The sequence below is a fragment of the Equus caballus genome, chromosome 27 (assembly GCF_041296265.1).
Source record: "Equus caballus isolate H_3958 breed thoroughbred chromosome 27, TB-T2T, whole genome shotgun sequence".
In the NCBI taxonomy this organism is placed as follows: Eukaryota; Metazoa; Chordata; class Mammalia; order Perissodactyla; family Equidae; genus Equus; species Equus caballus.
In genome coordinates, this window is record NC_091710.1 from 32,525,113 (window position 1) to 32,553,080 (window position 27,968).

At 42.8% G+C, this 27,968-nt stretch overlaps 1 long non-coding RNA gene across 1 annotated transcript in view; it reads right to left on the bottom strand.

Moving 5' to 3' along the window:
* The window catches only part of LOC138921110 (uncharacterized), a 67,175-nt gene that overhangs the window by 13,656 nt on the left and 25,551 nt on the right, over window positions 1-27,968 (bottom strand). The gene's annotated exons all lie outside the window — the stretch shown is intronic.

Below are 27,968 nucleotides of genomic sequence, written 5' to 3' on the forward strand. Positions count from 1 at the left end.
ATCTTTGACCTTCCCCCAAATTGCCTAATAGAATTTAAGATAGAAAGGCCTGTCTCAGGAAGGAGCTTCACCATAGATAACGCTAGCATAATATGAACTAGGTGTGGTAGACAGGGAGGAACCTAGCAAGGCCCATTTGATCAAAGTTTTCTTTTGGGTCCTGTTGTCTATAGAAGGCCCAGCAAACATTTGTTCACCAAATATTAACTCTTTTCATCTTCCTGTAAATTGCCTTCTCCCGCTTTGAAGTCTCAGACCTCCGTCTCCTTCTCAGCTCGGGCAGACATATATACCTCATTTTGCCTGACTGTCTTTGGAATTCTTCATGCTCGTGTGAATTCCCCATGTGCGTGTATTCAACTTTGTTTGATTTTCACCTACTAACCCACCTTATGTCCTCTTAATTACTTGACCAGCCGTAAGAACCTGAAGGGGAAAAGGAGGGGAAATTCTCCCCTCCCCCACAGAACCTATAAACATTAAACAGAAAATGGTGCTCTAACAGCAAATAAACATTTGGGTTGACAAACTTCTCAGCCTCCTTGATGATTAGGGAAAAGCAAATTAAAACCACCATAGACTATCAGTTTTTCAAAACTTAGGATATTTTACAACTTGGGAAAAATTAAGAAATGGAACAATATTTACTGTTTGTGAGAATGGGAAGCAACAGAAACTCTTAAACACGGCTCGTGAGAGCGGAAACTGGCTAGAACTTCTTTGGAAAACATTTGACTTTATCTAGTATGGCTGAACTATAAAATTTTAAACCAGAAAAAGCTAACTCATATATTATTTAGTGATGCATACATATAAAGAAAGGTGGGAGGGATGAAAATTAGATCAGAAAGGGATATATGGAGGGCTTCAAATGTATTATTAATGTTCTAATTCCAAAGATAGGTACTGTGCATAGAATTATTTCACCAATTTATCAGTATTATTATTTTAAATTTATATTTAAAAAAAGAGTATAGGCAAAGCAACACTGGGCAAATGTAAACAAAAAGGGTACATGAGTAGAAATACAAATTTCAGACAAGATGAAATTTAAATTCACAACCACTTAACAGGACAGAGACATAAAATTCAAATGTCCAAAATGTTTTGCTTGCTTCCTTACCGCTTCCACGAGGTAAGGCATTATCTGAGGGAAAAACAGAGAGAGAGACAGACAGAAATATGGCCTCCACTTCCTCGCAGCAGGATTTTCAATGCTGGTTGCTTATCTTACCAAATTAGATTGATGCCCTGGTAGCTTTATAGTTTTAACTTTGCATTGAAGCATAATACAGAGAAAAATGGACCTATCAGAGTGTACCGCTCCATGTATTTTTCAAAAGATAAACAACCTGAGTAACTGGTCCTGGATGAAGAAACAGAACATCACCAGAACCTCATTACCACCAGTACCAGCCCTCCAGCCCCTTCCAGTCACTGCCCCCCATACAAGGTGACCGCTAACCTGACCTCTGACAGCACAGACTAGCGTTGTCTGTTTAGTAGCTCAATGTTTAACAACACCAAGAATGTAATCCACATGGCCTTTTTTTTTTTTGAGGAAGATTAGCCCTGAGCTAACATCCATCACCAGTCCTCCTCTTTTTGCTGAGGAAGATTGGCTCTGAGTTAACATCTGTGCCCATCTTCCTCCACTTTACATGTGGGATGCCTGCCTTGCACGGCTTGATGAGCAGTGTGTAGGTCCACGCCCAGGACCTGAACCGGTGAACCCCGGGCAGCCAAAGTGGAGTGTGCAAACTTAACCACCAGGCTGGCCCCCGCATGAGTTTTGTATGGCACCTACAATGGAGACTAGTCAGATTCCTCACCATCCCGTGTAGACTCCACAGCACCAAAAATAAATTTAAGAGACTATTTGATGTAAAGGTATATCTAGTCACCTTACACATGTAAAAAAAACCCCAACAACCCAGTAACTTAATATAATGGTGAGGCGCCTTCACACTCAGCCCAACCTAGAAATGTTTAAAATATTTATTGAGTACTTGCTGTGTTCTTTACAAATATAACCTTATTTTATTCTCATATAAATGCCCTTAGAAGTGAGGGCTATTATTATCCTTACTTTCCAAAATAAGAAACTGAGTCTCAGAGATGTTAAGCAATGTCATTGAGATCACACAGGTAATAAGTGGGTCTTTCTTACTCCAAAACCCAGGTGCTCTTAGTTACTGTACTATTAGACTTCCAAAGATAATTGGTCTCTCAATGTGTAGCTAAGGAAGGCAGAACTAGCCCTGGGTCCCCTGAGTCTACAGGATCTGTCCAATAAGCCACACTCCTGACCACAGGACAGGACATATCAATCGTTTTAGAGGTGATGTGAAGAGCGGGAAACTAAAACAATAAATGACCCAAATGACCCTTATCTTCAGGGTTATTACCACCCCCCCTCCCCCCATATCCCCTGAGATGTCTGGAAGAGGGAAACTTCCTTTATACTTCAGACACCATCAATGATAAACATCTGGAGGAACTGAGTTATTGGGAAATTTGGTTTTCATCCCCACCTTTCAACACAAGGCAGGCCATCTGCTTGTGGTTCAGAGAACTAAGGCACGAACTGGGTGTGCCAGTCTGTTTCTTGTCTTTTTTAAAGAGGATTGGATTAGACTTTCATGTAGGGTGAAATGGCTTTCAACACTTTACTTCTGCAATGACAGGATAACCAAATGTCACTTCACTATGCATTGAAGAGTTTGTTTACTTGCTACTCTTGTATGTATTCAGCACTTTACACAATTAGATCATGAACTTATGGATTCCGTTTGGTTTGTTTTCCAGAAACCTGGAATATCATCCCAAAAAAGATGGATGGAAACATCGTCTGGTCAAATTCCAGCTGCCCTACACGTCTGGCTCATATTAGATGATGGAAATGTTCTGCCAGTACGGACTGTGCCCCAATAATTATCCCAGTGGACCTCAAATCTCTGCTCCCTACTCCCCAGCCGCTGAAGTTCAAGTCTCCAAACCACATGAGCCTGCGGTGTTTTTATCAAAGAAAAGGATTCAGACAATAATATTCTCCATTTAAGAGTCAGGATAAGTCCAAGCGCACCAGGGCGATGAGACTTCCCAAGCCTCCGTCCTCTTGTGGGAAAGCAGCCTCCTAACCAACCCATGTGTGCTTGAGGATCCTACAAGACTAGGGTGCTCAGAAACCCCCTGACATTTTTAAGGTATCAAGACTGGATATGATACTCCCTCTTAGCAGGCCCCAGTGCCTTTCCGTCATGGCCCAGGATGAACTCCTGATGAGGGGCTGAAGCAGAAGCCAACACAATGACTGGAGACCTTCCTAAGCCTAATCATCACCAGTAACTGTGTCTCAGGATAAAAAGCATTTCTACGTCATTCATTTCATTAGATGGCTTCATCCGATGGAGTTCATTACTGCTGTTTGCCAAATATTTCTGGATCTACCCCTCTCCAGGCCCATGATAGAATTGTACTTCCTGATCCCCTTATAATTAAGTGGGGCCACGTGGGTAGTTCTGGCCAGTGAGCTGTGAGTGAAAGAGACGGGTGTCACTTTCAGTTTACATCATTTAATTGCAGTGCAGCTAGCAGCAGTCAAGATTGGAGCAGCTCCATCAGTCTGGCTCTTTGAGGAACTGTGGTGAGTGGTGCCCCCCCCCCCAACAACCTGTGATGGACACAAAGTGAGAACAAGAAACAGACTTTTGTTGTTCTGAACTGCTGAAAATTTGGGGTTACTTGTAATCACGTTGTAACCTGGCCCATCTCAATTTATACCGCCCCTAGGTGGAGGAGACCATCATTTTAATCACACCACCATTTCATTCATTCAACAAACATTTGCTGAGCCCCTACTTTGTACTAGTAAAGTTGTATTAGCTCTGGGTGTACAGAAGTGCAGAAGGCAGACAAGGTCCTTTACCCTAGGTCTGTGGCTACAGATATAAAAAGGTGGGGAAAAAAACTTTATTCGCTTAAGTAAATTGACTTGTCGATCAGCCTGTCTGAGGTCAGTTCCCTCATCTGTAAAATACACATACCACCTACCCCACAAGATTTTTGTAAAGATTAGCAACAATGCCTGGCCTGTAAGAGGGGAAAACTAAACAACAGCTATAAATATTTTCTTTCGCATTCATAACAAACTATTTTTGACAAAGAACAAAAAGGTAGCAGAAAATAAGAATTCAAATTCTCTGATTATCCATTGCCATTTTTATATTATCGTTTATCAGGACGTCTTGACGTTTGCGTTTCTTTTTTAATTTAATGATCGGTACCAGTTGGCCTTCCAGCCCCTCTCTGACTAGGTCCAAGATCTGTATCAAGTAGCCTGAGTTTTCCTTGGAAACAAGGCATCTCAGAGAGGCCTCTGTATTTCCTCTGGCTGAATTTACTAGGGACAAGTACCATCTTCCCATGAACTCTCTGGAATGGCTGCGTGGAAGAGGAACTCTGAAGCATTGGGCTCTTTTCTGCATTCGGATCAGCTCAAAGGTGGGAGAGGCAGGGAGAGAAAAGACGCCAGCAGAGAATAGATTGGACAGAGGGACTTGAGATACTGGAAGATACGTGGATGGCCCACTCAATCATTTTCCTAAGCATAAATGTGTCTCCATGAGTGGGTGTCCGTGACTCAGGCCATGCCTGAGTACCTAAGGATTCACGTGATCTAGAAGTTTTCCCCAGCTTTCTCAGTATCAAATAGGAAGTGAGACAAGAAGAGGTCTGCCCATGGAGGGAGTTTTCTTGAGATAACCATCATCGCCATCTCAAAATAGTCCCTCAACCCAACCAGCAAGGGTGATTTGGACTGTCTAGAAAACATGCAAAAGAGCAGCGGGCCTACTTAATCTTTAAGAGGTGAGGCACAATGGAAAACAAATGTTCAGCACTCACACTTTGGGGAGATCAACAAAGCCAGTGAGCTGTTGCCTAACAAGCCTGAAGAATGGGCGGGTCTTAGCCTTCAGTTTGGCGACGTGTTGAATTTGAGTGGCTGTGGAGGTGGTGAGTATGCAGTCAGAAATATGACTCCAAGCTAAGATGGAATATTGGGGCTGAAGATAAATATTTGGGAGTCATCCTTATATGAATAGTAATTTAATCCTTGAGAATGATTGAAAATAGTCCAGATTCTAGACAATGAAGACAGCAGAGGCAAGAGGATGGTATGAAAACGATTGAGATTACTCAAACATCAGGCTTTCTCTATGGTGCCGCTGGAAAAGAAATGAGAAAAACAAAGAGGAACATTGGGGTTGGTCCCTGTCATCTGTCTTAGCTATTAAAGGCTCAGATGTGCCAGTTTGACCTAAGGACTATAACATAAAAATTAAAAGCATGAGGTTTAAGAATCAGGTAGACCAGAATTTGAATCACAATTCCAAAATGAACTACATGTATGACCTTGGGCAAGAAATTTAGTCTCTGAGTTTTGGTTTCTTCATGTACAAAATATCATAATAATAACGTCTACAACAAATAGCTACCTGTTAGAGAATTGCATTAGACAGTACATATATATACAGTATAACACCTTGTAAATAATAAGTATTCAAAAGATGATATATAAAGACATCATGATTATGCTTATAACAGAAAGATAGTTAGGTGTCCAACAAAAATCCAGACACCCCTTCCATAGTGTAGAGCTGTTGCTAGGAAGTAGAAGCCCAGCCAGGGACTATATTTCCCAGGCTCCCTTGCACTTAGGTGGCTATGTGACCAAGTTCTGGCCAGTAGAATGTGAGCAGAACTGATTTGCACCACTCCCACGTCTGGTCCATAAAAGCCTGCCGTGCAGGCTCCTCTGTGATTCTTTTCCCCTTCCAACTGTTGGAGTGTCAGTCTTGGAAGCCACATGTTGGAGGGAGCAGAGCCAGTGAAGCTTGGGTCCCAGAATTATGCTGTGGAGGAGGGTCGTGCTGCTGAGCTGCTCAACTACCCACTGTCATGTGAGCAAGAAATACATTTTGAGTGTGTTAGAATGATTGTATACTTGGAGGTCTAGTTGTTAAAGTAGTTACAAATAGCCAATAAATAAGGTAGCGGGTAGCCTTGCCTAATGGATTTTATTTTTCAGTGACATAGCTTTTGAGAGTTACACATCTAAGAGGCACAGATAGATAATAGTATCATTCTAGTGCCTTCACGTCCACTTCTGTACTCTTTAGGGCTTTATATACTCAGAGATGTATACTCTATCTTTTTGGAGGGAGAGGAGAAGTTGTTAGTGGTCAGGTCAGATAAGACAGGCTTTTAATAATACACCATAGGAAAGGAAAGTAGGTTCTAAAAGAGGACACAGGAGGTTGGAGTCTGCAGAAATATGGTCAGTAAGGAATTTCTGGTGGCAGCACGCCAGCAGGACTTCTAAAAACACAAATGATAAACATTCATTTTTAAGTTGTTTGCATTGCTGCAACATAAACCTCCCTAAACTTAAACAAGTTTGATATGAACACACACACACACACACACGCTACATCTCTATACTACACAGCCCTAAAGTAACAATTTTCTGCAGAGATAAGGCCAAGGAGGTTTGGGAAAGCTAAAATGTAACCTTTGAAACTTAGATACAGTCTCAGGCACTTACTGAGATATGAGTCTAACCAAAAAGACAAAATCTAACTTCATTGTGCCCGGAGGAAGGGTAACGGTAAACGTGGAAGCTGACAGCGCAAGGTGGTAGTGGGCAGTGTGAAGAAAAGGATCAGAATCTGTCAGTGTTTATCAGTGTGCAGGAAGAAGCCCACTGGGCCTGGTAGACAAGACCATTCCATTCACAAGAGACCTCTACTCCATTGAAGAGGTGGATGTTTGACTCGAGTGCTCCGTGGTAAAAGTATGCCGTAAATCATCTCGTTTATTCCAGAAGTTTTCATAATAGCCTGAGATTGTAAGCAACAGATGTGTCCATCAAACTATGGCATGTCCATATAATGGAAAAAATCAGATGTCTTGGAAAGATGTCCCAGATACAATGTTAAGCGAAAAAATAAGGCATGTAACAGTGTGTCTAGAGTACCACCAGATGTACATATAAAATGTGAGTGGAAGAAATATACACACATGTATGTTTCTACACATATAGAATATTTCCGGAAGGAAGCACAAGAAATTGCTAACTGGATAAGGACTGGAGAACTGAGGACACATTGGGAGCATGACTCTGCTTTCACTGTACCCTCTTTTTTTGAAATTTTTAGCATGTTTAATACTATTATCCAAGAATAATAATAAATAGTAAATAAAAAAGAACAGATAATCTGCAAAGCTTTTTTTTTTATTTTAGGAAATCTGCTACACACAAGAACAATGGAGGGGTAAATAAAATTGGATGTACATTTTAAATTCACCTCTCTTTCCTCTGATTCTAGCTGTACCAAGGCTCTTTCTAAAATTATAATTGGCTTCTCATGTATATGAGTGTACAGGGAGAAAATGAGCTGTCTTCTGGTCCACTGGTGGTTAATCTCTTATTCTAAATTGATCATCCCTTCTTGGGAATTTGATTATGATAATTGTGTTCTCTATTCCTAATCAGAATAGCTAGATCTGAAACTCCAACCAGAGGACCACATCCTGGTTGGAGAGTTTGCCCTAAAGGCACATTGTGCGGCCCCACTCATGGCAGGACATCACCAGTGAGTCCATCTCAAACATTCCATCTGCAGGGGGCCACCTAACGCCCACAATAGAGGAAGAGTGGGCTGCCCAGGAGGCCACATCGAGAGGTCAGCTGCACTCCCCACCTCCACTCCGGGTGTTCTTCCACTCGTCATTCATGCAGCCCTCCTCTCCTGGAACCCAGGCCATTTCCGGGAGGAAAGGGAAGAATGCAAAGTTTTCTCACTAGCCAATGGTTCTGTACCTCGTTTGAGGGCTGAAATATTAGCAAAGGATTTGTCGTCAACCAACACAAACAAAACTACAACAACGACAACAAGAGCCAGCCTGGGCTATTTAGAGACCATGTCATTAAAAATGATTTCATCCCAGCTCGGCCCGGAGACGTGACTTACAGGAGGCAGTCAGTCAGCCTCCCCAGGTGGTGGCATAACTCGCTTTTAATAAATGATAGCAAGTAGGTTTATTCCGATCTGTGACTATGAGTCACCATATTTGAAGCTGTCTGACAAATAGCATCAGAAACAGACAGATGACCTTGTCCATGGGACTTTTACTTTCAGGGAAAGCCGAGTGCATTTCCTCATAGTGGTATTGAGGTCCCAAAATCTCAAATCAGATCAGTGAGAAATGCGTGGGCCTGTCAACTGAGAGGACCAGACCATGTTGTCACCAGGTCCCTCTGTCCTCGAGAAGTCTGTGGTTCAGTGTGCTTGGAAACCTGGTAGGAGGAAGAGCATTTGATTCTGACTAAAACTGAGCTGCGGTGGGAGAGGAGGGTAAATTACTTTTTGGAAAAAAAAAGTAAACCTTGTGATTCCTGCTGTCACTAATAATACTGCAAATTAATAATAGGCTGAAAGCTCAGCAACTACTTTTGACTTCAAATTCCCTTTCACTGTGACTGAGCACCCTTCCAAGGGTGAAATTAAGAGACCGTTTAAAGGCGCACAGGCGTCTGTGATGCGATGGGCTATGGGCCAGGGGAATGAGGAGGAAGTCTTTGGGAATCCCAACAGAGGTAGGAGTGCCGGGGACATTGTACTCTCAGAAGCCACAAGGTCACCCCTTGATGGACACTTGGTTTCCACAGTCCGTGAGCTGCACAGAGCACAGCTTGGGAGGTGCTTGGGGATGGCCTCCCAGAGGTGGTATTGGCTTGCTGCAGCCTCCATCTCTTCTGCATTTTCGCTTCTTGCTTGAAAGTACCATTCTGGGCCAGCCCCAGTAGCCTAGTGGTTAAGTTCAGCGCACTCTGCTTCAGCAGCCTGGGTTCAATTCCCAGGGGCGGACCTACACCACTCGTCTGTCAGTGGCCACGCTGTGGAGGTTGCCCACATACAAAAAGAGGAAGATTGGCAGTGGATGTTAGCTCAGGGCAAATCTTCCTCAGCAAAAAAAAAAAAAGAAGAAAGTACCATTCCATCACCTAATAGTAAATTCAAAGAAAAAAAGGAAGAAGAAACAGGTGTTTTGAGATCAAAACTAAATAAGAGTGGCTGTTTCTCTCTGAGGTAGAAGAGAGAAGAATGAGAAAATGGTAGGGATTAGAATCTGAATCAGTTCAAAGAAAAAGGCTGCAGATAGAGGAGGTAAGTCAGCCCAAAGCAGAGCAACCTGAAGCTCACTTTATTTCCAGTCTTCGTTTGTTTTTATTTTGACTCAAACTTGCTTCAGTAAACATCAGTGCGTGCCTGTGAGTATTTGCTTATAGAAACAAGAAAAATCTCTGGAAAAATACAAAAGAAATTGATAACTTTGCTTCCAGGAAGGAACTTCTTGTACCTTCCAAATGTTCAACGAGATGGATCTACTACCTATTCAAGCAATATGTCAATAAAATATATAGAAAAATGAGGCTTCACAACTAGTGGGAATAAAGAAACAGTGATCTCTGTCTGAGAAGTAATGAGCATGTTATAAGTAACAACCTATCAGCAAGTGAAATTCTGTGTGCGTGTGTGTGTGTAAGATTGGCCCTGAGCTAACCCATCTCCCTCTTTTTTTGTTGTTTGAGGAAGATGGTCCTTGAGCTAACATCCATGGCAATCTTCCTCTACTTTGTATGAGGGATGCCACCACAGCATGGCTTGATGAGTGGTGCTAGGTCTGTGCCTAAGATCTGAACCTTCTAGCCCCAGGCTGCCGACACGGAATGCACGAACTTAACTACTAAGCCACTGGGCCAGCCCCCGGGAATTCTTACAAATGAGAGTCACAGTGGGAGGTCTCCACAATCAGGTACACACACGCACACCACTTTCAATACATAGCAGGGTAGAGAGATTTTAATTTTGAGACTCAAGAATAGGTAAATCTTTAATAATATTTCTAATTTAATAATCGTAAAAGGAACACATACCTAATGTAGAAAATATTGAAAAGTATTTAAAACAATAAAATTACATTTAATCCTGCAATGATAATTAACAATTTCGAGTACTCACTCCCTGCCTAGGGGGTAAAGTCGAGATCACAAGACCACTTTTTGGTCGTATCTAAGTAAACCTCAATATAGAATTGGCCCAGAAGAGATAATCCCTTTAAAAAATCTGCCAACCCAAATCCATTACTGGATGTTCTGAATATTTTCCATTATAAAGTCTTTCAACAAATAGAGCAACATTTTTTTTCCAGGAAAATTAGCCCTGAGCTAACATCTGCCAATCCTCCTGTTTTTGCTGAGGAAGACTGGCCCTGAGCTAACATCCATGCCCATCTTCCTCTACTTTATATGTGGGACGCCTACCACAGCATGGCTTGCCACATGGTGCCATGTCCACACCTGGGATCCGAACTAGTGAACCCCAGGCCGTCAAAGTGCAACCTGCGCACTTAACCGCTGTGCCACCGGGCAGCCCCCAGAGCAATATTTTTTTTTCTCTCTTGAAGTAGCCAAATATCTGATTCCTGCAGTGTGGAAGATTCTCTAGGATCCCTTCAAAAAATATACTCGTTTTTCCTAATCTGGATAGACTAATGTTGAGCTTTTCCAGAAAAGAAGGAACAGACTACCATCAACCGTAGGCTTCCCCACGACCCAATGATGATGGAGAACGTCCAACCTTAAACAAGGGTGTCTGCAGCCCTTCAGCACCCCTTTAATATCCACCCAGCGCTCCTTCCAAAGAAAGAAAAACTCAACTTGTTTTCCTGCATTATATTCTTTGAGTAAACTCCCTTTGGAAAGCTGAAGTCAACTCAAGTAAATCCAGAGATGCCACAAACAGAAGCAACAGAAGGTATATTATTCAGCACTGTTTCGAGGTACAGCCCCCCACTATGTACACCAAGTACTTCTATTATGTGACATTGGACTCACTTTCCTGTTTATCACAACATGGTAGAGAACACCAATTAAAAGCTTTGGAGTCAGCCAGACTGGGATCCAATTACTGGTGCTGCCAATTATTTAATTGAGACTTTGGGCTAAATTCTTAATCTCTTAAATCTCTATTTCCTCATCCATGAAATGAGGATAATAACACCTTCCTCATGGAGTTTGCATGAGGTTTAAATGAGAGGATAGAGAAAAACTAACCGAATGCATGCTACGTGTTTCACATGGAATCAACGTTAGCTGCTGTCATTGTCCACATATTGTAGAAACAAGAGGGCCTACCTCGTGGGTGAGTAAACGTTGCTCAAAGTTGCCAGGGATCCAAACTCTTGCATTCTGTCTCTTTGGGTTCTAGAGCCCTTGACTTCTCGGGAGCCACAAAAATAACGGCTGATTTCTTGGCTCCATCCAATTCCATCCTGCTCCCCACCCGGGTACCCCACCTCCTATGAGTGAGCAAACAACAGATTGACATAAAGGAATGAATTTTATCATTTGACCCAAATCACAGGTGAGCTGTCCCTAAGAGAACTCTGAACACTAAAATGTTGGCTTAAACTTCTTTTAAAAAGATTGGCACCTGAGATAACTGTTGCCAATCTTTTTTTTTTTTTCTGCTTTTTTCTCCCCAAATCCTCCCAGTACATAGTTGTATATTTTAGTTATGGGTCCTCCTAGTTGTGGCATGCGCCCAGGATCCAAACCGGTGAAACCCTGGGCCGCCAAAGCGGAGAGCACGAACATAACCACTCGGCCATGGGGCAGCCCCTAAACTTTTTTTCTAAAACCCCAAATAGTCTGGGAAGTTTGGCAAGGAGCGAGTAAGGATTTTTAAAAATCTCATTGGTCCCGTGTAAAAACCTTACAAAGTCCACTGACACAGGCTGCCGTCTCTCTCAGACAAGAAGAAAGCGTCCCAGCTGCTCAAGGACCGAGCAGCAGCTTCGGAGGACTCGCGAGTTCTCAGCCATTCTCACTGTGCTCAAGGCCTCAAGGTCACAGAATTTGGAATTCCTTTAAATGACAAACAAAGCGCATTTCCTATGTCCCACAGCAGAGAAATGTCAGCATATAAGGCACTTGTATCCAAAAAGAACACTTTCCCACCGATGTAAGGATGGAGCCATGCGCATTGGCTTAACTCCAACTTGCCCGATCTACTCTGTAAATTCCTCTGCCATGTTCCTAAAAGGAGTTTACGAGAATACATGCTGTACTCCCACGACTTTCTCCCCTTCCCCCCATCCCTACCATTCCCACAACACCCCTACCAAATTACAATAACGAAAAAAAAAATTAATAAATAGGATGCCTTGCATTTGTGTGATAGGTTTTCCTAAAAGTCGGCTGTATCCTGTTTGTTTTATGTGCAGGGAAATTAGAGTGAAGGAACATTAATACAAGGATGAGTATGGAATAAAACAAGGACTATAGGACTCAAAGTAAGTTCTATCTTCGACATCTCAACAATGAGGAAAAGAATGATTTCAGGGGGAAAAAACCCACAATGAACACAACACTAAAAACCAGGACATCTAAGCCTAGTAAATAAGGTCTTTTTTATCTAAATTTACATGTATCTATAAACCAGGAGTCAGTCACCTTTAGGAAACTTGTTGAGAAGACACAGCAGATAGATGAAGAAGGGGAGGAATCTTGAGTGACTGGGTCACTGGCCCCCAGGGCGGGTGATGTCCCCATGTAATGCCCCTTGGTAGGCCACCGTGCATCCCAGTTTGCCTGAGATGATCATGGATTATGCCGCAGCCCAAGTTTAAGGAGTAATAGCACCTCTTTTTACTCTCAAAACTGTCCTCGTTTGGATGATGTTATATATTCACCCTACAATGGGGACATTTTAAAGATGTCAAGTGTTCCATGGGGGGATGAGAGAAGGGACTCAATTTCCTAGAAGAGACAAGATATAGGTGAGTTGCTGTTCCACAGAGGACGTGGTAAGGCATAAATATCAATGGAGGAGAGCTGATATTGCACAGAGGAGAGCTGAGGAGTATTACTATCCCACAGGGACATCAGAGCATGTTACAAACCTTTGTCCTTTGAACTCCCTGCATATTCTGTTCTTATGCCATTCTTGCCATTTATAACATTCTATCTTATACTGTAGCTATGCATCTGTAGTACACATAGGGTATTTCTTCTACCAAGATGTAAGTTTCTTAGGGTAGAGATGGTGCCTTTTTTTCTCTTTGTATCCTCCACAGCAATAAGAAGACATAGGGACAAGAAGAAGTTTGTACACAGAGAAGTATGTAATAAATTCTTATATCTCCAATTAGAATACTGCAACTGAGCCCACCAAAATCCATTTCACCCTTATTTCTGGTCACATAAGCAAACCACATTTCCCAGACTTCTTTGCAGTTAGGAGTGTCCTGTGACTAAGTTTTTCCCCAACAGAATGTGAGTGGAAATGATGTGTCATTTCTAGATTTCAGCCTTAGAATAGTGGCTGTGCCTCCTTTTTGTTCTTTTGCCCCTTCCTACCAGCAAAACCACCCGCCACCCAAACTTCAACCATGTGGCCGATGATAGGACTCTAGTTGATGGTGAAGAAAACCAGTGGAAGGAACCTGTGCTTGGAATAGCTTGGAATGTCCCCTTGGGCTGTTATGTGAGAGAGAAATAAACTTATATCTTCTTTAACCACTGAACTATAACTGTCTCTATTATTATAGCTAGCCCTAACCCAGCTAATAGAAATATAAATTCCAATAGGTCAGGGATCTTGTCTGCCTTGTTTGTGCCTGGTGGGAAATAGGTATTAACAACCATTGGTTGAACTAATGATTAAAATCACCCTCCTGAAATGTGAATGAGAGAAAATTTACTGATAAGATTAAGAGGCCCTTCCTGGATAGTACTAGAAAACTTCTTATCTAATATGGAAACATTTCAGTATGCATTATTGACTTAGAATTGTAACCCACTGTGAAATTAAAGTAATATGATAAAGTTAAGTCTGGAAGGGAAAAATCAGAATGTATTAATCAGACAGTTCTTTTCCAACACCATTAATGAAAGACAGTCACTGACCAAGTCTGCTTGGCATATATACCTCTTTAGAGAAGAGAATGAGTGATAAATGTGGCACAGATTAATGAAAACATCTTAGAATTCTCCAACTTCGTTAGCTCTGCTTCTGATTTCACTAAGCGACCTCATGATAGTCTTTGATATCCTTAGCAGATTTTCCTATTAAAAGAAAAAAGAGCAGCACTTATTCACCAACATGTATGAACTCAGGTGTTATTTGTATTCATGTATCAGTTAGGATAAGCTAGGTTTTGCTGCAATAACAAAAACTCCCCAATCTAAGTGCTATATAAGAATAAAGCTTTATTTATTGATATGGCTTACATGCCCATCGTGGGTTCACAGGTGGATTATGCTCATTGTGTGATCCAAGGATCTGGAAAGATGGAGTACCCACTACCTAAACGTTGCCAGTCTCTGCCAGAAGGAAAAAGAGAGAAATGTGGAGGGTCTTGAACGAGCAATTAAATGCTCCAGCTCAAGTGACAACTGGCCTGTTTTGCCACAGACTGTCCTGGTTTAACACTGTAAGTTCTACATCCTGGGAAACCCCTCAGCCTCAGACAAACTGGGCCAGTTGATCACAGCTTAAGTGACACATATCATTTCTATTCATAACTCATGTCTAGAACCAGTCACATGGCTTCCCCCAACCACAAAGGAGGGGAGGACGTGGGGAGGATAATCTGAACATGTGACCAGAAGTGGGAAGAACCAGAAACATTTGCCCAGCAGAATTAGCATAACCCCTTATCATAAATTGGTATTCTGATTTATAAATCACTCTCTCATGAGTTTAATTTTTTTCTCCTTGCTTTTGATTTTATGGGAACTTGGTTATATAAGTAAATTCTGAATTTGGCTCAATGTGTTGAATTCCTACCTCTACGCTGAGTTATGCAGGTGCTAAAGAGACAAGTCAGCTGTAAGCCCTGCCCTCAAAGAGTTTAAAATTAACAGAGGGAATAAGATACAAACATTATAAGAGAGAAACAGAAGAACAGAAAAAGGGCTGAGGCGTTAAGAGTAAGGAGGAGTCACATCCCATTGAGAAGACATTCAGAAAAGTCATCCAAGAAGAATATTACCCCATGATAATATTCATCAGAGACATAAGCATCTAGAAAAGTCAAAACCATAACATCAAGCCCTCCAGGAAATCTCATTCCATTAATTAAACCCTCCTTCAAATCCTCCCAAATTTAAGACTTTTAAAATGATCCCGAAGGTGGGGCTAGTTACTTAAATGTTATTATCCTAGGCTTCATATTTTCCACGCCCCTAGCAAATGAGAAAAAACGTTTGATTTTCAATCAACAAATATTTATAGAATGCTATGTTGTTCTCCTAGTGTTATTTTTCCATCACTTTTAGGAAATCTCTTCCAGAGTCTAAAAATCTTCAGTAATGTCCCCTATAAGTAAAAGCATTGACGTGTGGGGCTGTTCTGACCTGTGGTAACTCCTTTTGTTGGTGAAAACAATTTGCCCTGAACTAACATCTGTTGCCAATCTTCCTCTTTTTGCTTGAGGAAGATTGTCGCTGCGCTAACATCTGTGCCCATCTTCGTCTATTTTATGTGGGATGCCACCACAGCATGGCTTGATGAGCAGTGCTAGGTCCATGCCCAGGATCAACCTGCAAACCCCACGCTGCTGAAGCAGAACACACGAACTTAACCACTATGCCACCAGGCTGGCTCCTGTGATAACTACTCTTAATAAAAATGACTAACCACTTCATATCCCACTTGCAGTTAACAGAGGAGTTGTCATGTGTGTTATCACATTTAACTAACTAGACAGTCAAAAACAGATTTAAAAGAAAGTGATATCTTAATATTTCTCTCTCTATAGAACCAGAAGTGAGTCTGTGGTAATTAGGCAAGATTTTTTGCATTTCTATCAACTGATCATTTGTGGAAGCCCCTTTTTCTAGCCAGGTTTAAGTAAAGCGATCCTGGAAAATGGTATCTGAAGTGGATGAGACTGACACTCCTTTCAGTGGTTCACCCCAGGATGGAGGAGTATCTGTCACCCAGATGAGTGGTACTTGAAAATCTTCCCACTTCTTCCACTGCTTTCCAGCTGCAAGCAACTGTGGAATGGCAATCTGATTCACAAATTGATTGAGAAAAGGCCAAATGCAACACAGTAAAAGGATTTACACTTTTTTGAGCGCCTAGTGTCCCTCGGCAAAAGGCAGCTGGCAGCACCTGCTCACACTCTTGCTGGTCAGTCTCTGTCTACCTAGATGGCCATTATCTGAGTTACCCGTAGTCAGGCTCCCCCTCCACTAGAAATACAACAATGACAATAAACAGGGACTCCCAAAGGACAAGGGCCTGCCAGACAGTGTCTGCATATACAAGTCTGATTATCCAAAAGCTTTGGAGAAAATCATTCATTCACTAACACTGATGGGGTCCTACTAGGCGTCAGACACTATGTGAAGCCTGGGCCACCAAGGTAAGGAAGGATTGGTCCTTGACAGCAAGGATCCCTTCAGACTGATAGGACAGACAGACAAACCAAGTCAGTACAATGGGGTAAGAGTTATAGTAGCTCCAGGTGCTCTGTCTCAGTGCTGTCCCAGGTGAGGAACAGCATTTGAGCTGGGTCTTCGAGGGTAGGTAGAAATGTAACCAAGAGAGGTGGCCTTCCTGGCAGAGCAAATAACATGGAGGTAAATGTACGGCCTGTTTGAAGAAGTGCAAGAAGCTTAGTATGGTGGTAACGTGAGGGAAGAAAGAGAAATGGAGATTTACTCATTCACTCAACAAAGACCTGTGAAGAATTTTAGTTTTGGCCTTGGGGACATAACAGAAAAGAAGCCAAAGTTTAGGCTCTCATGATTTTACATTCTAACGGAAGAAGACAGGCAAGAAGCAAGCAAACAAATGAAAAATGTAAGAGGATTTCAGATAGAGAGAGGGCTAGAAACAGGACAAAACAGAATAATGCAATGGGGAAGGGAAGGGACCTCTCTAGATAGGTGGTCATGAAGCTGAGCACCTAAGGGTTACAGTAAATGCTCAATAAGATTACCTTTCAATCTTGTTATGAAAAGAAGTTAATCTTGTCAATTTGCTGTTTTCCTGTCTAATCTGAGGGGTAACTCAAGAGTCCCAGGAATTTATGAGCTCGTTTCACAGAAGAAAGAGAATGCCTTCAAGGGTCATCAGATAACAAGCACCCAGCTGCCACTGATGCCCAGAAGTCAGATTGCCCAGGGTCTTATGAGGAGTGAAAGAAACACAGATTACCCCATTGTTTCTCTGAAACCCTGCCACACCTCTTTGTTCTATAAAAACCCCTGCCTTTTTCTTTTGTTAAGGAAGATTTGAGAGAACCCATGCTCCCAGCTTCTCCTCTTGGCCAATTCAAATAACCTTTCTCCATCTCTAAGCACTGATGTCTCAGTGTTTGGCTCACTGCACATTGGACACACGAACTTGAGAATTAAGAGGTTAGTAACAGTCAGAGACAGCCCTAAAATGAGGAGGGAACATTTTGGCCGGGACCAAAAGTGAAGGAGGCAGCCATGTATAGTTCTAAGGAGAGAGGCTGCAGGAAGAGGGCAAAGCAAATGGAAAGATGGTGAGGTAGCCTGACTCCTAAGATGATTGCTTAGAAATTCAACTTTTTATTCATAATTTTATTCATAATTGATTACGAAGATCTATTCAGTCTGTGACCTTTGAACACACCCAAAATTTATATAAACAACCCCTGACAGCGATAAACATCAACCCTTCACACCTATGTACTTCTAAGACATTTATCTTAAGAATTTTCTAAAGAAAGTTGATTTATGCCACCACTTATCCAGCCACCCAAGGAAGGAGGTCAGAGCTGATAACATATAAGCTAAAGAGGACTAAAAAGGAAAATAATAGTTTCATATCCAGAGTAGAAGAAATCTTAAAAGTGGTCTAGTCTGACCCTTCCCCCTCACTCCCATCCCACAGATGGAAAAAAGAAAGATCAAAGTGTTTAAGTCACAAACTGAATCAATAGCAGAGTTGGAAACAGAGAAACCAGGTCTCCTGACTCCTGACTTCTAGGTTTAATGCTCTTTCTAGGTTTTTTTTTTTTAAGAAAAACTCAATGAGTTAATCAATATTAGTCTGCTCAACTGGACTAAGAAAGGACATTTACTATCCCGTCCATTTCAAGTTAAATAGAATCACAAACAATAGTAGGACAATTGCGTTAAGAGTCCATCTGTGAACAATCTCGCAGTCTGTTAGATGCACTTGCACCTGTCTTTCCCCGGTCCCGACTCCACCTGCTATCAAGGGCCTTGGAGAGTGAAGATTTACTGTATACTCAATCTCAGACTTGGAAAGATCAAACCTAAAATAAATAATCATTCTGCAATTGAGCAGGAGACCTTAAAGTGGAAATATTTCTTACTCTTGGGAGAAAATTCCCTCCATCTTTTTCATCGGATGGTAGTAGTCATTAAAACCAACCGGCCTTGAAGGAGTTGGAAAAACCATTCCCAACTTTTCCGTATGGAAAATGAAGAAAATATTTTGTCTTGAGAAACGTTTGGCATTTTCCTATTCCTGGTTGTGATCCCTGCAGCCTGAGAAAAGCCGGTGTCATACATACTATTTTGGTTCATCTAATCCCAATGCTGAAAAAAGTATCATTACACCAAGTCAAGGCGAGAGATTTAGCCACAAGTTGTGTTCAAATTAGATTCCACTTGGTTTGGTGGTGGAAAGACGGTCCTGCCTCCAACACACAGTTTGTGGGTGATTTCATGAAAGCTCTCCTGCAAAGCCTGTGAGCTTCCTCCATGGGATTAAAGCCACCAGGAAGTTTTATGATTGAAAATTCCCCTTTGCCTAGGATTTATTTAGATATTCCTCTGACACACTTTTGCTAACTCTGTAGCTCCGGTGGGAATTGTACAAGGAAATTTACTCGTAAGTCACAAAACCAAGCTAATATGACAAGCGGAGAAGAGCCATCTGGCAAATTGTTTGTAAAACACTTTTCTTGTATTTGTTAAATCCCGTTTCCTTGTAAGTCATTTACTAGGAGACTCAGCACACACAGTTTAACCAACTCTAAAAGTCCCCCAAAGCTTTCTGGGTGGGTATCAAGGCCAGAAAATAGTTAAAGTCTTCCAGGTGAAATATACAGACTTAAGAAGGAAGACTTGGATCCCTTCAGTGATGGGGTATTTAATGATGGCGTCATGCAAGAGATCCAGGCATTATGAAACAGACTCAGAAGCTTCTAGAATTTCCAATAACTGACATAACAAAACCTGCCTTTCATAGGTTAAGTGCCAGACCACTTCCCTTGGAGTTCATAAGAGGTGGAGAAGAAGGGGAAACAGCAGGAAACACACAGTTCCCCCAGACTTAAAGGGCAGAATCAGAGTTCTAAGACGGTCACACCCACAGCACATCGTTCCACCCAGGAGAAGAGGTATGAAAATAAAAACTTCAGGCTCCCATTCCAGCTGATAGTGAGTAGGGAGCAGAAATCTTTAGACAGAATCCAATGAAGGCCAGAAGAGTCTTTAACTAATAAAGCGCCGAAGTGCTCCATTTCATTTCAGAGCACAAACAGTTTAGATCTCTCTGGTTATTCTCTTTGGGGCCTGGGACTATGAAATGCCATAAGACTTTAAATGGTTCTTGGATTAGAATCTGATAATTAGCAATCCTTAATTCTGACTTTGGCTTTTTATTCATGGCTTAATTAGTAAAGGCCACATTGACTCTTCAGGTTTGGAATAGCAAAGTTGAGCTTTGCCCCACACCCCAGCCCCCTACCCTCATGTCCCTGCCCCCTTCCTCCTCTCTGCCTCATTCCATCCTGACACCAGAAACACAGGTGTGGCCCCCTCCCCAGCCTCAGCTGCTCCGCCTGCTCAGCAGCTGACATTGTGAGCTGGGGCGTTGACAGCTGTCGTTGCCCAGAGTTCGTATGGAGAGACAGATCCCAGAGGTAGAGACCTGCAGAGCAGATAAAATTTGTTTTAGCAAACCGAGGTGATGTCAGATGAAGAATTTACGAAACAGGAGTCTCTGGCCTGAGGTGAATGAAGGGTTTCAGCAGAGTCTCCAGCTTCCATCTGCCCCCCATGTGTGGGAGGCCTGCCACACTCCTGCTCACACTGACTCTTCACGACTTCTCATTCTTCTCACGACTCCAGAGTGAATGGGGATCCTCAGGAACCCTTTAGTGTTGGGAAAACGATAGGAAAAGGGCTAGTTGTACCCTCAAGTTCCTACTGCCCCAGAATCTCAGGGGACAAAAAGTCTGGTTTAGGGTATCACGGATTGTAATTTTTTTTTTTTACTTCACTTTCTCCATCTTTTAAGCGAAGACAGTCAGAGTGAACCCCACATCTCCTGCCTGCACTTACTGTCTCCACAACCTTAGCTTTGCCATCCTTTGGAGAAGAATTTGTTTATATTTAAAGAAAAATGTCTATAAATGTGATAAATTGCAAGAATCAGGAAGTTTAAAAATCAGTTTTGTTTCAAACGAAGTAAGCAAGACCTGGACCTTTGAATCCTGGGCCCTCAGCTTGGCCTACTATGCATCATGAGAAGTTCTTTTCCCAACAGCTGTCTGCACTTGTCAGTTTTCTAATTACCCCATTGGTAAGGGAAAGAAATGGTGTGATGACCTGAAACCTTATTTTACTGAGTTTGAATCGTTCTATAACTTATTTTCAAAGCAAATGAATGTCATCCCATTTGCTCTTCTCATCAGTAATCTGGGGTGATAAAGAGACTAAACTGAAACCCAGCTGTGCTCTGTCTTACAGGAGTGGTGTGGACTCAGGTTTTCTGTTTATTCAATATTTACAGTTTCACTAGCCTCCCACGGAGAGTCTCTGGGCACTTTCCCACCACAAGGTCAAGTTCCACTTCCGTCCACGCACTGGACGGGTGCGTGGGTGACTGGAAGGTCAAAAGCTTTCCTCCCCCTGTGCTCTCTCTCTCTTGACCCCCTGGTCAGGCTGAAAGAGTGAATAGATAGAAGAACCAGGAACAAGGAGAAAACAGGGTCTCTCCGGCAGGTCTTCTCCTAGTCGCGAACATGCCTATCTCTTCCAACCCTCTCCCCATCCCCCATGTCCAGCCGCAAATTCATGGTTCTCACCACAACAGATTGTAAGAGGTAGGATAGAGCAATGACTTCCAGAATAGTGGGGAGGACCAGATAGTTCACCTAAAGGTCACAACTGGGAAATCAGAGTAGTTGATCAACACGTGGTGCTTCCTCATTCTTGGAATTTGAAGAAAATTCAGATCACAAAATGTTCCTCATGCAAAGCACAATGTTAGCTCTGGAAAGCAATGTGTGTGTTGAGAGAGAAAGGTTAAATGGGAAAAGGAGGCCCAGTGTCAGAGGGACCGTCTGGTCTGTCTGCAATCTGCTCCCGGAGAGACCTGGGGCCTGGCTGCATAGCAGTGTTTAAAGAGTCTTGAAGAGGACAAATGTTTAACTATTGACAATGGAATAAAGGAATGCAAGCAGTTTATCCAAGGTATATCTTCACAATGTAACAGGACCCAGAATGAGTTGGGAAATACACACAGACATGAAGTGCCCAAAAAGACAGAAAATTTGTGAAAACAGGTGGTGATATGGAACGAGGTGGAGGGAAGGCACCAAGAACAATGGTATGCCCAGCAATTCCACTTTTTTTTTTTTTTTTAAAGATTGGCACCTGGGCTAACAACTGTTGCCAATCTTTTTTTTTTCCTGCTTTATCTCCCCAATCCCCCCTCCCCGTACACAGTTGTATATCTTAGTTGCAGGTCCTTCTACTTGTGGGATGTGGGACGCCGCCTCAATGTGGCCTGACAAGCGGTGCCATGTCCGCACCCAGGATCCGAACCTTGGGCCGCCGCAGCGGAGCGCGCGAATTTAACCACTCTGCCACAGAGCTGGCCCCGCAATTCCACTTCTGAGACTGTGTTCTAGGAAACGACTGGACAAATTTATATATATACACACACACATATATACATATATATACACATATATACATATACGTATATACATATATATACACACATATATGTAATATATGTCTAAATATATGTATCACAACATTATTATTAATAGCAAAATTATGGGACAAAACTATCAATAGGACATAAGTTAAATAAGTTGTGGTATATCCATAGAATGGAATACTATGGAGCCACTTAAAAACAACAACATTATAAATTGATATATTAACATGGTTAGATGTCTACATATGTAAGTTAAAAAAGCAAGTTGTCAAATGACATTTACAGTATGATTCCATATTTTGGTTTTAAAAAAATAGGCACATATGTGTGTGATTTAATTTTTTGCAAAGAAATTTATTTATACATTACATTTATACAGAAAAGACTGGAAGAAGATATAGCGAAATGTTGATGGTAATTATGGCTGAGTGGTGGCATTCTTCTTTATGTACAGAATGTCTTCATGGTTTGAACATTTTATAATGAAACACACACACAATCACGTCTCATCGATGAGAAAGCGCGGCCGGGGCTGCATCCCGGAGTCACTGGGAGCCTTGACTGCTGTGCTCCGGAGCTCACGCTTTGTGCAAACGGGCTCCTGGGGTGACACGTGCCTGTGTCCCCTCGGCAGCATGTGGCTGCCTCCTGGTGCCTGGAAGGAAGGAGGCTCCCAGGATTCTGCTTCTGTCCCCAGCTGCTTTATGGAGCAGACTGGAAGATTTGTGATTTTGGTTACTCCTCAGAGGAAAATAAAAACAGCAAATGAGTCAGAGAAACTACACGTAAGGAAAAATAAATAAGTCCCTCAACCTCAAACATACTAATCTGAGGTTGAGGGCTATATCATTTTGCCCTAGGGTCAAGTTCTGAGTGAGAAAAGAGAGAATCTGAAGATAACCTCTGGTTTCAGGTGCACACAGAGCAGGAAAAGCAAGTCTTTATTTGAGGTAAAACAAGCAGAAAAGGAGAACATCACCTTCCTTTTCTTCCTTTTCTTCCTTTCTACCCTAAGCAGTTAAAATTAAGACTCTCCCGGGGTGTGGCATGCTGTACTTTCTATGTCCCCAGGCAAAGACCTGGTCTAGCTGATAGAACCTCTCCAAGGAAGCGAAGGATAGGGGTGAGGAAGGCGCAACGAAGAAAAAGAAATAAACAGAACAAAACCGCAGGCAGACCCGAGTACCCCGAGTTGGACTGGGGCTTGGTTTCACTCAGCTCAAGAGTGAAGACGTCAAGGTAGACCCCAAATTCTGAAGACCTGGTGCAATAAATCAATAAGAAAAAAGGAAGGAGAGAGGGGACAGGACATTGGTATGTGTCTACGTGTGTGAGCGTAAAATAATTAATTCCATCAGTTCACGGTGTTTAAAAGAGAGTTAAAGAATCATCAGAATTCCATAGGGAAGGAGCGCAAGAAGAACTCTGAATTGCCCTCTAAACCCTCTGCAACAGACAAGATTCTCCTTCTGGAAGTAAGGCCCGGGATGACGCAGGTGGGCGGGGTCTGGCCGCAGCCCGGAGAGGGCGTGGCATCTCTGGCTGCCGGCGTTCAAGTTCTCGCGGTGCACAGGGACTTTTCACCCCTTCTTGCACAGGGACCTGCCAACATAAAGGCCTTCGCCTCTCTTAAGTCAGAGGGAGGGAATGCGAGGTGGGGAGAGTTTTTCTGGGGAAGGAGGTGACTCAGGAACAAAGCTTCCAGCTGTTTATCACTCCCAATATCCTTTCCTGCTATTTCCACTTTCTGTTCCCATCCATCACCTTAAGAAACAGCTTCCTCTCTAATTGACTGTCCTGACCAGAGGCCTCATCCAGCAGGCTGACACATCTTGACGTTTTCTTATCAAAGTTTAAAAATCAGTTTAAAAAAAGTTACTTAACAAACTTCAAGTAACAGTTTGTGATCGCCAGACATTCCGAACACCACATGCTACAATCCTGTGAAGTTTTATTATTCTCTATTTTTGACTGGAAGAGCTTGAGGCTCAGAGAAGTTAAGTAACTTACCTAAGGTCACATAGCATAATCAGCAGTAGAGCTGAGTTTTGAATTCAAGACTTACGTACAGACAAGGATGTTCTGACATCCTTGGTGGTGTTATAGCGATACCCCCAAATGTAAGAGCTGGATCAGTCTCATGATCCACCCAAGAGCCGAAGTTTGACGTTTGTTTGTAAGCGTTATGAGTATGGACATTTCACAATGACACCAGGGCCAGATTGTTGGACAACCCCAACGGCAGTAATCTCAAATGTTTCCAATCATCCTTAATAACCCACTAAAGATCTAGCACTCAAGATATATTTAATCTTTTGTGAAATACTTGGATCTTTTACTTTGAGCCACTGAGAGTGGGTTATAGGCCCATGGCTAGTTTAGGGGCCAGTTAACAGGATTCCCAGAGATGTCAAGGTAACTGACCCAAGTTCCAGGTTCCAGTTTGTTAACTTGAGCACCTGCTGCTTGAAGCAGATGGTGATCCTTTTGTTAATTTCAAAATAATCCTTCCCGGTTTGAGTGTCAGTTGCCTGCGATGTGCAGGGAGGGCTGGCCGTCCGAAGGCCCAGCTCAGACAGGCGGGGAGCCCGTGGTTCTGTGCTTGCCCGTCTCCTCCCAGCTTCTGCTCCCTCCTCTGAGGAGTCCCACTTTTCTTAGGCACTTGGCTTTCATGACCCCTCCCCACTTTCAGTGACCCTCACACGACATTCTGTCTGCAGGAGGAGGTGGGCCAAACGGCCCCACTCTTCTGTCTGGGGGACCCTGGGTGTGCCTCTTTCTCAGATGGGGCAGTGTCTTGGCCATCTGTAAACCACCAGGTAGAAAACCTCATCCAAAAAGATCATCCGTGGGTAACGGGTCCTCTGAGGGTCTTGGGTAATGGGCTGCTGGAGTATTTTTGATGAAAAGCTCTTGGAAACACATCTTCAAGGAAAACTTCTTGATCTCTATTTTCTGCAAGGGAACATTTGGGAACGTGACTTTGACTTCCCTTCATTTTCCTTAAAACTCAAAGAATCCTCCTGTTTCCCCATAATTCCCTCTATTTGATATCTCTGCTTTCTTTTTCTTCCCCATCTAGTTTCTCCCTGTTCATCCTTTGGAAACCTTAAGAGGAAAGTGTAAGGGGACTAATGTTTGGAGGCTCTTTGTGCCAGTCCAGTCATTGGGTACACACTCACATACACACAATTTTGCTTATTTTATACACATGATCTCCTTTAATCCTCACGTCAAACCCTTAGAGGGTATTAGCATGGCCATTTCACAGATGAGGAAGCTGAGTCACAGAGAGGTTACATAATTTGTGGTTGGTCACTACTACATTGCTTGTATAGTAAGTACTTTAAAAATACTTCTGTAGAGACAGTGCGATTAGAGGTGTCTTGGACAAGGGGGGCAGTTAGTGAGGTTTCAAGGACAAATCAGGAGCCAGCCCTCCAGGCGTGGTTAACAGATGAAGTGCCCTAATCAAGAATCAATACCTTCAGAGGTAGTGACTTAGCATTTAAATTATAGTATGGAACACTACACTAAAGAGTTTATTAATTAGCATAAGGGATGCTAGAAATATTTCTGTTGGTGAAATGAATGGGTGATGTATTCTCAAATAGACCATTGGTTAGAGATATGACACAGCCTCCAGTGCCCTTGCATAAATAAGGCTTAAAAAGTGACCAAGTCCAGCAGTTTAATGCCAAAGGGCACCTCCATTGGTCCTGCGTCCCTCCAGTTGCCTCTGACCTACCGGAAAGCATGCCTTGCACCTCTGAGCAAACCTCCCACGCATAGTCCTTGCTCACCAATAAATGTTTGTGTGCTTGGCAGACTTTGGCCTGAGACTGGCTTTCATTGCCAGCAGGAACACCACTGTGGGGAAAGGGACATCAGCCCACTTACTTCTGCTCTCTGGAGTCTCGCCATCTCTGCCAGGTGGTCCCCGCATTTGCTGAATGCCCAGACTGGCATAGGTGCGTCCGCAGCAGCCCCACAACTGTGAGGAGCAAAGCTAGACTCTGCGGCCATGTCCAGCTGCTCGAAAGCCCACGGGCCAGCTGCCTCTTGAAGAAAGGATGGAGGACAAAGCGAACCAACAGAACCATTCGAGACCAATGGTTCTGTCAGTCAACAAGTAGGAAAAAATCCTTTCTATTGACTGAACTATCTTTGATCTTCCATAACGTGAATCCTCAGAAATCCTACTCATGTCATAAGTTCTTTAAAGGTCAGGTTGAATATATAATCCACTTTAAGTCCTAACAGGAAATAAACGATGTTCAGCTTGAAGAACATACTTAGGCTATCTCATGTAAAATTCAGTACTGGGTCCACAAAATGAGGGGAGGCGGGGGGCGGAAACCATGCACACAGTTTCTCAGTGTTCCTTTTCAAAAGGTCAATTTTATTTTAACTGTGCTGTCCCTGAGCCCAGCCAGGGAAACGCACCCTTCTCTTTCATGTGGTAAGACTCCGGGCTGCTGCTGTTTCAAACAATGATTGTCCAGATCATCAACAAATACTTATTTTTAGACCTGAAAGGATGAGAATTTCCTATCCCTCCACCATCTTCTGAAGGCGGTGGGGCCTTGTTTGTGAGGATTATCAACAAGGATATAAAGCAGAAGATCTTCCAGATTTTTTTTCCCTCGACATGGACAGTGGACTGAAAGCATTTCTGAATTGCACCCAAAAAAAGAACACATCGTGAGCAGGAAAACTGCCTCTATGGGGATGAACAGTGAGTGGCAGTCTTTAAAACATTCATCTTAGTTTTTAAAACACAAGAACTCGCCGCAAGAGACTGCTGTGAACGTTTCCCCTGAATGTGTTTATTGTGTGAGACCAACAGTATCACGGCTTTGAGCTTGTGATACTGGAAGCTTAGATTTCAGAGCTGGAAGGGGTCTTAGAGATTGTCTGATCCAGCATTCTCATTGTCCGTGTGAGGAAACAGGATTACCTGAGGCCCTAGAAATAGCTAGATGTAGAACCAGAAGGATGCAGAAGTTTGGAATCCTAGTGTCCTTGTCCCATGACAACTTCCTAGAAACTAGAGTACCTGTGGGGTCCAAACCAAGGGACAGAGTTGAGGCCTCATAGGTAAAAAGTCTCTAGATCCTTTTATACTGATCCTTCGATGATAAAGAGTCACACTGGGCTCAGGGGGCCCTTCGCCACACTTCTCTTGAAATCTTTAGTTTCTGCCTAGAAGGACTTGAAGTTTTTAAGACTTTTCATTTAAGGAAATGTATTTATTCCTGTTTTGGAACAAACACCCTGAAGTGAGGCCACATTTTCTATCCCTTGTAAAATCGACTTCCCAACCACGACCAAATGGCTGGTTTCCTGAAGAGCTGAAGGCCAGAGCCCCTGGTGGGGTGAATGACAGGCCATCCATTACCTGGCTTTGTCTGATGGCTTTATGAAGATCTGAAATCATCGACCTGAAAGCAGCAATAGAAAGTGAGAGGGCACAACCAGAAGGACCTATAACTAGAAAATATGACTATGTCCTGGGGGCCTTTGGGGAGAAGAAGAAGAAAAAGAAAGATTGGCGACAGATGTTAGCTCAGGTGCCAAGCTTTGAAAAAAAAAGAAAGAAAGAAAGAAAGAAAGTGAAGATTTCCTGGTGCGTTCCCTGGGGCTCTCCAGGTGAATTTCTTGATCCTAAATGGGAAGAATCCTGTGCTTGAGTCTACCGGTGTACAAGAATAAAAGAGATTAGGTGTGGGATTCGGGGGCAAGAGAGAGAACCCACTTTAGTCTAACTTTACTCTGGAAACTCTCAACCTCCTAATCCTCAGCTCCAGGGCCCTCTGCTGAACCTTTCTCCCTGTTGGACACTGTCCCTTTGTCCATGTTCTCTGGAAGTTGTGTCTTTGCAGGAAGCAAGGATGATGTGGAAGGTAGGATGGTCCAAAAGCA